Source organism: Sturnus vulgaris, chromosome Z (genome assembly GCF_052056855.1).
Source record: "Sturnus vulgaris isolate bStuVul1 chromosome Z, bStuVul1.hap1, whole genome shotgun sequence".
Taxonomy (NCBI): Eukaryota; Metazoa; Chordata; class Aves; order Passeriformes; family Sturnidae; genus Sturnus; species Sturnus vulgaris.
The window spans coordinates 43,279,445-43,295,487 of NC_142283.1; positions in this window are offsets into that span (position 1 = coordinate 43,279,445).

Below are 16,043 nucleotides of genomic sequence, written 5' to 3' on the forward strand. Positions count from 1 at the left end.
CATCTGCTAATTTAAAAAGATGTCTGAAAGGCAGAAAAGAATGCTCCTCTTTATCTGTATCTCATGGAGATCCTGGGGAATATTACCATATGAATTTAATAAAAAGTTGCTGTCATTGGCATTTTTTATATATAAGATAGAGGCTTTGTAATCTGGGCAAGAGGTGTTTTTCTCCTACCCTGATTTGGCCAGGCTCTAGTTAAGTGAATCCAGAAATTATAGACTTCAGCTTTTCCAATTTGGCACATGCACAGCACTCAGTGTATGCTATGATGAAGTATGTCTTTCTGAGTGGTAATCCTGAAAATTATGCCTACAGTATTTACTCACTAGAATAACCCTTTTTACTTATCTATTTAAACTGATAAACAAATTTTAAACTTAAAAGCATGTTATGCAGTCCTGTTTTGCTTGAAGAAATAAACCTTGCAGGCAACAATAATAATTTTAGGGACAGTTCTTTAAAGTAAAAAGAAAACAGCTGCTCTCTAGAGTGTGCAGAACACTTCCAGCTCCCTGCTCCACAGAATCTGCTGTCCCTGGTATCCCTTGTAGGTAGCCTAAGCTCTGCTTGATCCAGAAACTGGAGGGCTCACTAAGCAAAATATTCTCTGAAGAACTGCAAGTTCTTGTATTTGTCCCAAACTGTCCTAGTATGTTTCATATGACACACAAATATCTTACCTAGAAAGCTGGTTAAACTTAGGTAGACTGCTGTTTCCCAAACTAGCCCTCTGGGGAGAAAACACTTGGTAATGTCCTGATATTAGTTATGATGCTGAGTGACAAGCAACTGCCTCTGGAAAAAAACAAAAATAAACCCCAAAAAATCCTATTTGAGGCTATTTTTTAAAGTACCATGGTCATTTTTATTAGCAGTAGTGCACTATATTGCCTTTACACATGGGCTTCCTGTATTCTTTGACACATCAGGTGTCTCCTCAGGATGTCTTGCCGTGGACCCTGTTGGCCATGACTACATACCAAATTCACCTGTGCAGGTAGATCCATATCTGCATCATTAGCATTTTCCATGGTAATGCCTCAGCCGCCTGGTCTTGCCAACAAAAGTGTTTTGTTCCCAGACATTTTTTCTTTCTACTTTTCAAGTCAGCTATTTCCTTGAGAAACACCATGTCACCATGACCAAGGCCAGCTGCTGGGCTTGGGCTGTTCTCTCTGTTGATCCCACCTCCCTCCCAGTGGATGAAGTCTGACTAGAGGAGCAGCTCAAAGCCTGGGTAAATGAGGTCCAGTCAATAGGCATATTTGCTTCCCACTGATTAGGAATCCTCAGTCCAAGACTTGGTGATGTGCTTTAAATATATATATATGTATCTTATGCCCCTCCAGAACTTTCTCTTAATGTGAACACCAGGATACAAAGTCTGGAAAGGATCAGGAGTCATAGTCCTTTGGGCTAATATTATCTACATATTCAATAGGACAGGGAGAAAATCAGCTCCTATGCATGGATACAAAACTCAAGGCAATTACTGAAATGCAATGGAAGAAGTTTTGTATTAGGCATGTATTTTAAGTGTCCATAGGAAAGCTGTGAACACTGATTCTTCTCTTAAGGCTAATTCTTATACAATCTGTGATAAAATTAATTTAAGTATGTGGTAACTTTCTGCTGCTCAGCTGCATTTGTCTTCTGGTTACTGTCAGGCCCCTGCCCTCCAACTTCAGCACCCCACTGCTGCTTCCATCCTCTGCTTTTGCATTGCCTTTTCTCCAAAATACCAGAGGTCTGCCACAGTGTTGTTCTTGTATGGGAGGAGTGCTTGCTTAGTGGCAATTCAACCAACACAAGCCATTTTGACCACGGTGTCTTTAGATGGTGTGTCTGGTTTTGAGCCACCATGGTGATGTCTGTGCTACTACACTTGGGAGCTGAGATCTACATCACTGACAAAACTTCTTTGTGCTGAATCCAATATATCAGCAAGAAGCATACTGTGGCTTGGTCACTAAGCATTTTATGTGCTGTATTTCTACAGTAATTTCGTAACATCTCTAGAAAGGGACACAAAATGTCAGGGTGAAAAAGCCAAATAGATACCCCTCTGGCTGTTATTTTCAGACAACTGTGTCAGATCTTTAGAAGCTCAACCAATCCTCTCCAGCTACAAAAAGTCCATCAGAGTTTGCCTGCATGAGATAGATATGCAAGTCTTGCTCTGTCTACTTCCCAACATTATTTAGTCAAGACAGAAGAAATTAGGATCCAGCTTATTTCACCCCTCTCTAACTTCCTTCACTCCCAGGAAACAAATGCATTTTTCACCTTTAATAAGTACTATTTCACTCTACGTCACTAGTGCTCTAATGCTGTTTGCTGTTTGGGAAAACTTGTGTGGAATTTCTTGTAACCCCATGGACACTTTCTTCCTCAGTCAGCATGGCTGTTTCTTGTACTCCCTTTCAGTTATTCCCTTAGTGGTTATTGCATGTATATTCCTCCTTCACTCATTATTACTCCCTTTTTTTTTGGTTTCAATCTCCAAGAAACAGATGCTTCCTCCACTTCTGTCTTTGCAAGGTATCTAGCACAACAACACAGTGTTTTCCATCTACGTATCTCTGACTGCTGTAAGCATGCAGTAAATTTAATTCATTCCAAGGGCATGTTAGATTTATAGCTGCAAAAACTTCAGCACGGACTGCTCGATATCTGTAAATCCTGTATATGGACTACAGCACGTGCTCTACCATAATAATAATTTGTAGCACAATTTTGGTTTTCCTTTCCCAAAAGCAACAGAGTGGGGCTCAGTCTGTGGCTTCATGCTGAAGAGATGTTTTTAACTGAAAGAAAATATATTCTTCAACTGTCAAAAGTGTTTTCCTGACCTATATTTTACTTTCTTTTGAGGTTCCTTCCTTTCAAACATGGAAATAAAAATGGATTGATTTTGCAATATATAGCACAATTCAAAAAGTAAGAAATTTCTTTTCCCCTGCATCTACTTGCCAGCCCTGTATGGTAAATTATTATCACAATGCCAAAGCATGAGTTGGACCATACACTCATATCCAAGTTGCATGGTAAGAAGAAGAAAATAATGACCAGATTTTAAAATTATTCTTATCAGGCCATGAAGAATGCCTTGATCTGCCTTTGCACAATTATTTAAAGTTTGTCCAGACTCAGATTGGTTTCCTGCCTACAGCTCTAGATACAGTTTCAGGTACCACTTTTTTAAAATGAGAATAGAAGTGATTAATTTCTCTTGGGTTCTGTGACCCAAAGAAATGTTATTTTCTATTCAAATGCTGGACATAATTACTTGTTACTTAGGGTAAAAAAAAGGACCTGCTTCCTGAGCTACCTTTCCCATAGTTTTCCTTTCAAGTGAAAGAAAATTAATTATCTCTTACAGACAAAAGTTGCTAAAACAACTCTGTCTTTTTTTATAAAAAGCAGCACATAATCTTCTTGGTGACATCTGAAGACAACGCCAAGAAGGTAAGATTTGAAAGATGGGGATTGGCTCTGAGAAAGAAAAAGGAACAAGAATAGTTTCAGTTTCTGCTGAAGAGCAGAGTTGAACATACCTAGATTTAACATCAATTAAATGATATTTGAATTTTGCCATGTCTTTTTTTATTTTATTTTTTTTTTAAAGTGAGCTTCCTCTAGCAATCATACTGTGGTCTCTTGCTTGGCACAGAGTTGGATCATCCTCCTTATCAGGGCTTGCAGGGCAGTGGGAAGGCTGGAAGGCATCTTTGATGTGTACAGCTCAGATAGATCAAGGTTGGGATCAGAATCATTTTGTCTAGGTCTAAATTAGGACTTTCTAAGGAAGGAGATGAAGGCCGAACAAAGTACAAAAATTAATAACTCAATTGCTGCCTCTCATCTTCTTCCACTCTCTCAGCTCATTCCTCTCACAAAACCAAACAGTTACATTTGACAGCAACCTGAAATACAGGCTCACACAGCTTATATCTTGTCTGTCACCAGGATTTAAATATTTCAGGCCTTGGCAGCACAGCTGGTTCCTCACTGATTAGAGCCTGATGAGGCTGGTTTGCTAACAGGGACAGATTTTATTCATGGCCCTTTAGGTTCTCCGTTTCCTGTCTTTAGCCCTTTATTCACTCTGGGTAATAGCTGACGTTTTAAACTGCCCTGAGAAGGACAGTTCTGAGAAGAAGAGTCCCATTGTGCACAATGAAAGGAGCCCTGGTTTCTCCCCTTCCCTGTCTGTTATGGGAAGGCAAGCCTCTTTGGTCCTTAGACAGACAAGACGGACATTATCTTTCTTTTAAATTATTACTGCTTGAAAAGATTATCTCAGAACTGTGCAAGCCCCTCATTGCAGGTTTCACATATGAAAACCTGCTCTCTGTGAAACTTATGCCACATCTGTCAGGGGACAAAGAAATAAAGACTGCAAAAAATACTTGAAATCTGCTGGGAAGAAATCCTTTGGGTAACTGGATTTATTAATTCATTGAACACTTTGACACTTCAAGAGGCAATAAATAACCCAGATGCAAAACTGATATAATGGATCAACTGGTAGAAATACACAGAAAGGCAAACAGAGCAAAAGAAGTTGTACTTTTTATGTATGGGTGTCATTCAGTGGATACTTTCTACCTTCTGTAACAAACATCCTGTGGCAGTATGGGTACACGTTACTGCTTTGCCTTATAGACAACCCCTCAGAGCAGAGTGGAACTCTCAGTTGTCAAAGGAAATGATAGCTGGCTGGATAATTTGGGTCATTTTTCATGGTCAAAGTGAGAATTTAAACTCTATGGGGGATTCACAGAGGGATTCAAAAGCCGGAAAAAGCCAATTCCTTGCCCCACCATTTTGGAGTTGGGTTGATGGAGCGAGATTGAAATACTGAGGCACTCAGGACTCCCCCAGCCTGGAGGCAGTGTCTCCTCAGACGATATAAATCTCATCCCCCAGCCATGCTCAAGCACATATGAACCACGGTACTGACCAGCAGTGAACTTGCCATATAGGATCACAGTAAATCCTGAGCTTTTTCTATCTTCCCAGAGGTAGAGGAGGCATGGGATAAGAAGGGCCCCCACACTCAGGACTTTGAGACACTAACAACGTTGATCATTAAGACGATAAACAGTGATAAATGCAAGCCTTTACTTCATTTGCTGCATTCTGAGCTGTCTTTAGCTTCAGAAACAATATATAGGTAGAGCACAACCCTAGAACATCCATATGAAAGTGGTCTGTTCATAACATGACAAGCAGCACAGCTGGTGATTATGAGCAATATGTCTATATTTCAGTGGTGCACTAACCAGTCTTAGTAAACATTGCCTGGCTTATCTCTTGGAAATTAAAAAAGTGATTTATATGCTTCTGAACTAGCATTTCATTCGAGACAAAATTTTCACTGACTGATAAATACACCAGGCTTGCTCTGGCATTCCAGCTTATCTCAACTCCATAGGAATAGCGCCGGAGAAATGTCTCTTCAGTCTTTAGGAGAAAAAGCTGGAAGATAGTTCTGAGACTTATCAGCCCACACTAGAGTCTGTGCAGTCCATAAGTCTTACTGTTAATCTTCAGTAAAAACAGATGCATTGCTAATGTTTTTAAGGTTAACTGCAGACGCTTTTCAGCACAGCACCAAAAGCATCTTAATTTCCTTTTCTCAGAGTGCTTGTCCTTCCCTTGGGTTTTCCCAAATCCTCTTCTATAATCCAGTGCAGGGGCTGGGCAACAAAGGGGAAATCCAGGGAGATGAAACCAATTCAGGGTCCTGTTGCGCAGGACTGAACTGAAAGGCGATCTTATTTTTTCCCAAATGAAATATCTAATTGTCTAATTATGCAGCTATAATGTCAGTCAGTGCTTTGATTTTTTTCAGGATCTGTTTCATAAGAATTTAAAACACTAAGAATAGCATTTAGAGGTAATTTATGCAAGGGTTAAATGTGGTAGACACTGCCTGAGAGTTTTATTATTGTATTCTTTACCCAAGGCAATAGACAACTTCTTCAGAGTCATTCCATTCTAATGTGTAAATGCTGAAAGTAATTAGACTGAGTCCTGTGTGTATTAAAGTATTTAGGAGAAAAAACTTTGGAAAAAGTGACTTTTCATGAGCAGCTGCCAAATACTTTATAAAAGTTAAAATTACTAATAATATAAGACGATTTATTTTTTTAAAGAGAAGGCTAGTTTAAAACATACAGTTGCAGAAAAGCATTTAGGTGCGCTAAACTTTTTTTTTTTTTTTTTACATTTCAGTATAGGAATGGGCACTGCAACAGCATCCATGGCAATCTCTATTGGCCAAAAATGATGTTAAATAGAAGTCAGCATGAGAAGAATTTGCATTTTTTTTAAAAGGCACATTATGATGTTTGGAAAAACTGAAACAACCTTTCTGTTTTTAAAAGAATAGTCTGAAGGGCTCTGAAGAATTGCTTAGCTGTCATTGTCACTTCAAGTAGAAAATATTTCTTCAGCTCTGAATATCAAATATGTTTCGTTAGTGATATCTTGTGTGGTGCACTGGGTTGCACAATTTTGTCTTCCTTAAAACATTCTCTTAAAATGCAATAAAGATAAAGAGACAGCATTTTTCTGTTTCTTCACCCTTTGCTGCAGAGTAAATGTACAGACTCTTTAATGCTGTTTTATTTACAGATTTCAAATCCCTCCAAAAGAATCACATGCCCTCTTATGCCTGCAGCAAGCCCACTGGCTATTTATGGCCAGAAAGTTAGTATTTTGATAGAGACGAGGTATAAATAAGAACCAGACCCTACATGACTTCAATCACTGGAGGAGGGTGTCTAAATTAAATGTATACTATAAAAAGACTTCAGCGTTAGTCATGTCTGCCTGATGAAATAAAGCCATGTCTGCTTAATTAAATATTGTAAATTCTCTTAAAATATTCTGCCACCTAATGAAGCCAGTTATCACCTGGACTGCTTGCATATTTGACTTCCCTGTCCTTTGATCCTCTCTCTCCTGCACATGTTGTCACTGAAAGGCAGAAGGCAGAGCCGAGGGTGCTCATGAAGGAAGCTACATTTCTCAATCATCACCTGTCAATTTTATCAAAGTTGGTATTGAGCATGACGTCAAAAAGCTAATAACAAGGATATCAGTCTCCTTATAATACCTGCATTTTCACTCCACAAAAAGGGAAACATGAAACAAGAAAATTAGTTACCCTTTTAAATCACAGAGTGTTTTGTCTTGCAGCTTGTCTTGTTAATACCTGAGGTAGTGTGTAAACATGTGTCTGGTTAATGTAAGAGCTGTCAAATGACCACAGGGATATTAATTATAGAAAGAAGTAATTATTCAGATTTAAAAAAAAAGTAAAAAGAAAAAGTCAAGAGGATGTAAATATTGTAATTATATTTAGTCATATATGGAAAACAGGGATCATCTGCCAGAAGCACACAGCTTCTCTTTAGTTCTTGGTAGGGGTCAAAACTTCTCTGTGGTTTGGGCCATTTTTGACCACTGGAATGTTCACCTTTACACATTTGCATTTACACACAAATCTTGGACTGCTCTCTCTGCTTTCTCTGGTTTTCAGTGGAGTTGTGGCTTTCTGCACTAAAAAAAAGCCCAAGGGAAAAAAGCCCTAGAAGACTCTCCTAGCGTGCAGATATCCAGAAGGCAGATTATATAAATAGGCAAAGGGATTTAGAGACACACAGGTCCAACCTTTGGTGCCTGGGGTACAAAAAGACTGCAGTGTCTCCTAGGAATGTGAAGTCTGTGGGGAGTATTTGAACCAGGAATGCTTTGCTTTTACATATGTATAATAAAATTCATTGAAGTGATTGTTTGAACAAAATTGGACAGGAACTGAGCTGAAGTGTGAAGACCAATCCAGTATGTCTGAAGAGGTTAGCTAAACAGGTTGGTTGGGTTTTAAAGCTCACAAGACAGGCAGACAAAATTTCCAACACGGCAGTTAATTCTGATCTTCATTTTACTCTATTCTCACAGACAGCTTGCTAGCCAAGTCACCATATTTTCTACTTACATCCTGCAAAAGTTACCTGCTCATGCATACATGCAGACAAGATTGGGAAGGGAGGGCAACCCAGACGATTTCAGATATTCTTTGGAAAAGGGCAGAATTACCAGAGAAAAGTTAAATTTAGGAAATGTGTGTTCATCTGAGGGCAAAACTGAATCCTAGAAATATTTGAATTCAGTGTGTGGTGCTACATCAATGCTTAGATTTTTCTCAGTTTGAGTGGGAAGTTGCTTTACTCTTTTTTTTTTTTTATGTTCTGTTGTCATAGAATGAGACTGTGGAGGGTTATTAAAACACATGCTCATACCTTTTACCAGCCAAGCCCAATAGCAATGATACGTTAACTGCTAATCTTAGAATGTCTTATGTACACTGAGAACATCTGTACATTTATCATGGTAGTATAGTGTTTACATAAATCTTGTCAATGTACTGTACACATACATTACACGTGTTGTCTTTATATTTAAAATTGTGCTTGCTTGAATATAAATATCAATGCAAAATGTAATATTTTATATAAACATATATTTTACTGCTGTATATATTGTGTGTATACAGAATTTGTTAGGAGACAGATACCAAATGCATTTTTAAAGACGGTCTTACTTGGTAAGGCGAGAGCTCTCATCTTGACATTCTGAAAGGCTTGGCAACCTGGTAATGGGATACAAACCTTCACATCTTCATATCACAACTTCAGATCCAGTCAAAGGCAGAAGTGATCAAAAAGATAGATGTCCTGATAGTTTGGTGATGAGAAGGATTGCTTGCCTTGGTCCCTATGGCTGTGTGTCTCCCAGAGCTCAGCACCTCTGCACTCAGCAGAAAGAAATGCACAAAACCAGCATTAGCTACCTCCAGGTGGCCCTGGCAGGAAGGGGGTGTGCACCATGGTGATGGCTAAGACAGACATTATCGAGATTTTGTGGGTTTGGTTGAATATTTTTAAAATTTGTTTTGTCTTGCATATTTTAAATAGAGTTTTATTGTAATTCATTATTATTTATCCATCTGACAAAGCTGCTGCTGATGTGCCTGGATTGAGTGAGAAGTACTTGCTCAAGTTTTACGGCGCTGGCTGGATTGGGGTAGGATACTTACAAAGAGATTGAAGGTGACTGCAGGTTGTCATGTTGGCTGAAGCAATATGTACCCCAGACTGGAATGTCAGAGAAAGAATTACACTCTCTAGAACAGAGAGAAAGGGTTGCACCCTGCCCTCATTTGCACTGGTGAAAACCTCAAGATCACTGACTGACCTTCTTTTCCTTCCTCTGTTATACACTCCCTCAAGAATTAAGAGGCATTTTGATATTTACCACACTTAACTGCAATAACTATAGTGCAAAGATAACACACAGAGTGTGATTTCTGAGGTGGTGTGTAAGAGAATGGGATATCCTGGCAACACCAAACAAGCAACCCATGCATGGCTTATGGCAAAACATCACCCTATGTAGCAGGCGTGGAGGTAAGGAGATGGCACAGGTTTTGCCTGATGTAAGTGATGTGGTGTCTGGACCACCAATGGTGTGTGTATCCCACAGTATCCCATGTATCCCATGTATCCCGCAGTACAGAGCCTCTCCCAAAGTGACACCAGCAGGGACATGCAAGGGGTGGTGGCCAGGCAATGCAGAGTCAGTGCACTGTAAGCCTTACTGCTCCTAAAAATGCATGTATCCGTGCCCTGCTGGGATGCAACACAGCTGTCCTATGGATGAAGTCATGGTGGGGCTGCATCCCTTCCTTTCATTCAGCTACCAGAAAGGAGGATTGTTCTAGTTACTGCATTGCCTACATATTTATTCATCTCTGTGGCATCTGACTGCTTTACTTATGTTGAGACATCCAAACTCTTAATGAGACAGATCAAACAATTGCATTATACCTGCTGCCTGAAGGTTTAGCTGTTAGTTCCAAGATCAAGATTTAATCAGTGAGAATGACTGAACAAAGAGCTATCGTGTTGCTGCTTATGATTGTTATATTTGTATGAGCAATCTCCAGAAATTGGCAAAATCCTGTTCTACATAGGCTTGGTTCTCATTAGCACTTGCTTTCCCATGACCCTATTTCCTTCTCAATTGCCAGCCTCTGTCTTAATCCAACAGGGGTTTTTAACCTTATTTTTAAAATTTTTTATTCCATCACATTAAGATAATTTCACCACTCCTTTTCAAAGTGCTACTCCTAAAAAAGAAAAAGTTTAATAAAGCTGAATTTTCAGGCGCTTTTGTCATTATTGTTCTAATTCTGCCTGTACATGGACTGCATGAAAGAAAATCACCTAGATGATGTCATGAGCAAAAAGATATGCTTAGCTAGAGATTTTGCCACTTGCTGCCAGTTTTCCCAGAAAGACAAGTAATTAAATACTCATGTAATATTAAAATATTTTTATACTAATTAGTACAGAATTGCTGTTAGACTATTCCAACCTGACAAAATATGCACAGTGCCCTGCTGTTCTCACTGATGTATAGCACTCGGTGGAGCCAATGTGTTTGGGCTTATTGTTGTTTATATGTCAGCAGTTCAGGGTAACTATTTTGCCTCCTACTCTAAAGGAATGTTAAAAGGATCTGATATTTATTAAAATATAGATTGGTATTGATTAGAATGAGTCTTGTCATAGAAGTTGATTGTTTTTGCTAGTATTGCTATCGGATGATTGGTCCAGTTCATGGAGATGTGGATCTCTGCTTTTTATTTCCTTCTCAGATGTTCCTGTTAGATGACACGGCCAAAGTATTATCCAGTAAACTTATCTCTTTGTACAAGGGACTGTAGTATACTTAAAATACCCAGACCAGGTCATGTTTAAATAAATTCAGGATTATCACCTTCTTCAGTGGCCATAAGTGGCGCTAGAGATGGGACTAGTATAAAAATGTTAATGTTCCCTAACTTGGGTATAGGAAACCCCTTTCATACAGGTACTCCAGCATAAGAATTATAAATCAAGGTCCCTAATTTAAAAAAATGAGATGCAATATACTGACTTCTCCACTCTTAAAATTCTGGTAATTTTCGACTGTGATTAGCTTCCAGACCAGAAGTCTTACTTTTGATTTTTTGAAAAATTTTGTTAAAAAAGAGTGAATATGATTAAAATACCTAAGGATGACTACACTGTGTATGAGAACACATCAGGCTCCCATTATTTCATTTGCATGGACACTTCTGCAGGCACATCACCTTATGAGAAGTGCTCAATTTAAATACTTTAGCACAAGATTACAGGACCTGACTCTCTGATACTTGCCTTTCTCACCTGACGCTTCAAGATAAACATTTAACAACACCATCCACCCTGTCTTCTCTTCATTGGTATTCAATTAAGAGGTTTATTTAAGCAGACCGGCACTTGACCTCCCCAGCCACACTTCTCGCTGCACTGAAGCTCTGTGCTGCCCACCTGCTGCACGACAAGATTGTATTCAGTCATGATCCCTGGCACAAACTGTGTGCTTATAGTTGATGGCTGGCTTGAAGGAGAACAGACCACTAATAAATTGCACAGTCATTACCCTTTATGCATACTTGTTCTAGTAGGTGTCGCAGATTCCTGCCTCCTAATAAGGAAAGGAAGTAGAAAAACACATAAATTCTCCCAAGGGAGTCAGACAGCCTGAAGCCGCGTTCGACAGCTGTTACTGTTACCATGATCACCAAGAGCAAAACAAGGATTAGAAGGGTGAAAAAAATAGAAAAAAAGGAAAAAAAAAAAAAGGAAAAAAAAAAAAGGAAAAAAACATTGTGAGGGATTTTGGCAAGATTTTCTTGGATATGGAATGTTTTGCACTGCCACAATATATAAAGGCTCAGCACTCCTATGGCACATGATGGAATTTGGAGATTAAACCAACATTGCAATTAATTAGCCTATAAATGAGTAATTTAATTTATCAGAAGGTTTTTTTTCTGTATCTTGTTGCATTTTTAAACTGCCACCTTAAACTCCAGCAAAAACATTTTTGCATTCGATGTGAGCTTGGATGCTACAAGTGTTATTAAATTTAATTCACAAGAGGTTTCAGAATATGTTTTCACAGGGGGTTTCAAAGGGTTTACCTTTCATCTTCTACCCTTAGCTCTAGTCTTTCTCCTGGGGCCAGCTAATAGGAATCGGGTGCTTCCTTGGCTGCCCTGGAGCTGTGCTGAGTTACACCAGCTAAGCCTCTGTCCCTCAGTATTATAGCTGAGAAATCCAAAGGGGAGACTCATGTCCTCTTAAAGAGGTGTATTTAGTCTACCCTGCAGGCATGGTTTATGGCTTTGGCAGGGAAACTGTTGACAGTGCATACTGTAAATAGAGTTCAAAGTGAATTTGAAGTCTTGGAGCTGCAGTTCTCTCCATGCTTGTTACATTAATTTGTTAAAGGTGCTTAGTGTAGGTATCTATGTACATAAAGATTAACACCATCAATTAAGCACACTCGCTTGATATTCTACCGAAAGTGGCAATGGAGCATACCACAGACTGCTGCTCCCATTTTGAGCATGGCACAGAAACAAGGCCACAACATTGCTGGGCATTATGGCTCCCACAGAAGAGGTCCCAAGCCTGCTGCTTTCAGCATCCTAGCCAAATTCCGGTTCCTGCAACTGCTATCCATCTACTTAAAATAGTGTTTCAAGCAGAGACAGTGTTTCTTGCTCTTGACTTAAACATTGGAGGGTCATTAGGTTGCTGTATTGAATGTATGGTGCTTTTAATTCTCATGCTAGCTAACTTCAGGTGTGCACAAAGTGATTTTTACTTTTCAGGCCAAAAATCACATCTGCTTTTATTGGAAGACCAAAGTTACAACAGATCCCCAAAGCGAGAATAAATGAGGGTGAGAGTGCAGACTCTCATATAACAATCTACTGGAAGGGCATCTCATGATTTCTACGTTTTACTATGTGACACCAATTTTCCCTTCCCCCTTCGCCTTGCAACCCTCCTTAAGCACGAACAAAGGTGGCAGACTGCTTGTGGATGCTGACAAGTCCTCCATCCCATTCAGAGACCTACTTGCAATCCACTTTGCATCTGGCCTCCTATACCAAACCAAAATCTTGCATGCTCAGCTATTCAAAATGTGATATATCTGTCTAGAGTGAAGTAAAGCAGTGAGCAGCTTAAACAAGTATTAATGCTCACTAAAGCTTAAAAAGACCCTGTTGTAGTTCCTATCTGAATTATGGCTTTAAGAAATCCACAACAAACTTTTTGATAATAATTACCAAACCATTTCTAATATTATTTGCGATAAATGAGAGTAATCATTAGCATTGCTTAATATTATAAACCAGTGTAAGTTCCTGTCCAATGTCACTCTTAACACAAACTTAACACAAAAATATGCTACTTATTGAGTTGGAAGAAGGTTTTGATTTACAATTATGTCTTGATGGATTACCTGAAAGCACAGCCTTCAGGCAAACTGTGATTAAGTTGACCAAAGACATCTGGGAGAGCCATCTATGGCCTAAAATTATGACCTTGGTATTCTGGGCTGAAACTAGACACCATTTAAATTGCAGTGCTGAAAAACTCTTCTAGAGAGGCCTTTGTTTAGGAGGCCATCATGTTTTTTAGCTTCAGCAGTTCAGCAGAAACACCTCCTGTGAAGTTACAGGGGGGAAAGAAAGTACTTCCTATTTTTTTGCAGCCATTACTTTAAAAACAAATCTCCAAACACTCCCAGCTTGTATGAATCAAGAAGCAAAAACAATTAATAACCTAATGATTAGCAAATGCTGTAGACATAGGTTTGGATTTCACTTAGCAAGACTTATGGAGTTAAATATAAAAGTATGACTTTTGAAAGCCATGTGCTCATAATTAGCTCAGTTTTACCCCTGGATACTGTAAAATCACAACATGCTGTCAGAGCCCATTTTCTGATCCTGTTATCAGCATGGAATAAAGTTTTCCATAAAATGCAAAACAGATTTACAGGTGCTAAAACAGCTTTTTTTGTCAGTGGAAAACAGGCTACCTTTTGTTCTCTGAAAAGACATTTTGTGATTTTACATTAGCCAATTGATTGTACAACAAAGGGAAAAATAACAATTTCGGTCATCTACTGAAACTGAAGAAGATATAATGTGAAACTAAACACAAGAAAAGCAACTGCCTCTCTGAATGTAGAATATACAGTCTTCCATACTATCAACTACTGTAAAAAGAAAATTAGATCAAAGCAATGTCATTTCCTTACTATTGCTGAGTGTACTACATAAATCCTCATAGAAATCACGCGCTCCTGCAGAAAAACTCAAAGGACAACTGTGTTCCAGGTAGCTGTGGACATTGGAAATTAAATTAGTCTATTAAAAATTAACCCTGCAAAGATAGCAGTCCTTTCAGTGTAATAATTCCTACCATAAGCTGACGTGTGTAGGGAGTCTTCTTGGAAAAGGCTCAAAAGAGAGGAATTTTTTTGTACCTGTCTTGTTGCATTCCCATCCCATACAACCCAGGTCAGGGAGACAATTCCTCTTCCTGCAGGAAGGAGCTGGTATTACCTGGTCCTCCAGAAGCCAGAAGAGAGATGAAGAGCTTTTTTCTTGCTCTGAGGCTGGCAGGTGGCACCGGGCAGCAGCCTCTGAGGAGCGCTCTGAGCGCTTTGGGACTCGCTGGGCTGAACCACTTCCAGCAAGGGCTGCTTCGGAGTCTGGTGGCACTGGGGCACCCAGCTGCTCAAGAGAAAGCAACTAGATTCTTCTAGATCCTCAGTAGTTGTATTATTATGAAAACAACTCTAGAGGCATTTTCTTTCTTCCTCCTTCTTTTTAGGGGACAAGACCAAAGCAAAGGGCCTGGTAGTATTTCCTTGAGCAGAAGATAGGACTTTTCAGTCTTGCCAGGTCTCTGCTGGAGGACAAGGGCAACTTCTAAACAGGGACTTCTGTAAAAGGCCTTCAGAGATCTTAAAGAATATTATTGACTCTGTTTGAGATGGTTTACAATTAGGTGAGTAAGACATTACTTTCCCGGTCGAAAGGACGTAATATAATGAACACAGTACACCGTTCCCACATGATCTTCCAGATCAGGGAAAAAACTTTCATTAAAGGCATTTCTATGAATACTGTTCTGTGGGGGTATCTGCCATCACCCTTTCGCTAAAACATCACATCACAGGAAACAAACGGGGAAAAAGACATATATTTATCATAGCACCAACACAGCTAGGAGAAAATTCTATCAAAACATTGGCTCAGACTTTATTTGCAGATGAACTCACAGGTTCACATATATAAGTGAAGGGAGCATGTGAGATCCTGAGAGCTCTGAAAAAGCTATAAGGTGCAATGTTATTAAAAAAAACAGGTTTCAAAACCTTGATCTACTTTGTTTTCTTGAGAGAGAAAACTGGAGCCCGGTCTTTTTTCCTGGATGATAAAATGAAGATACCCGGAGTTTACATTTTGCAGAAACACAACACGTGGAACAGACAGGGTACACATAAGCCCTCATGTTCATGAAATCTTGCACTTCCCTGTATCTAACACCATATCATTCTTCTTTCAGGCTGAGCTGGAATCACCAGAACCTTGGTCTCTCTCTTCCTCCCAATCCAAGAAACCATTTCTGAAGAATGACCTTCAAAGTGCTTGGCCATTTGTCAGAAACTATCACAAAACTACAAAGAAATAACCAAACAGTAAATCAAAAATCTGAGAGAGAAAACTCTTACACGGACTACAAAGGAAGGAAAAAAAAAACCTAATGGCATGGAGAGTCGATTATAACACCAGCAGCTTGCCACAGCAAAGTAGAAACTGATACCAGATGCTGCTGGGAGCTCTTTCATTACCTTGTGCAAGACCTGCAGAGCCACAAAGGGGCCCCTTACAGCACTACCTCTCTGTCTGGGATAAATGTGCAGCACTTGGGCACAGTGATTCATGCTCAAAAGAGATCTGCAGAGCCAGTTATTATTTTATTTGAATGATGAATTTGGAAGCTGACTCCCTGTAAATTTGCTGCATCCTTTCATCATCTCCCAGCAAGTCTTTTGAAGTTAG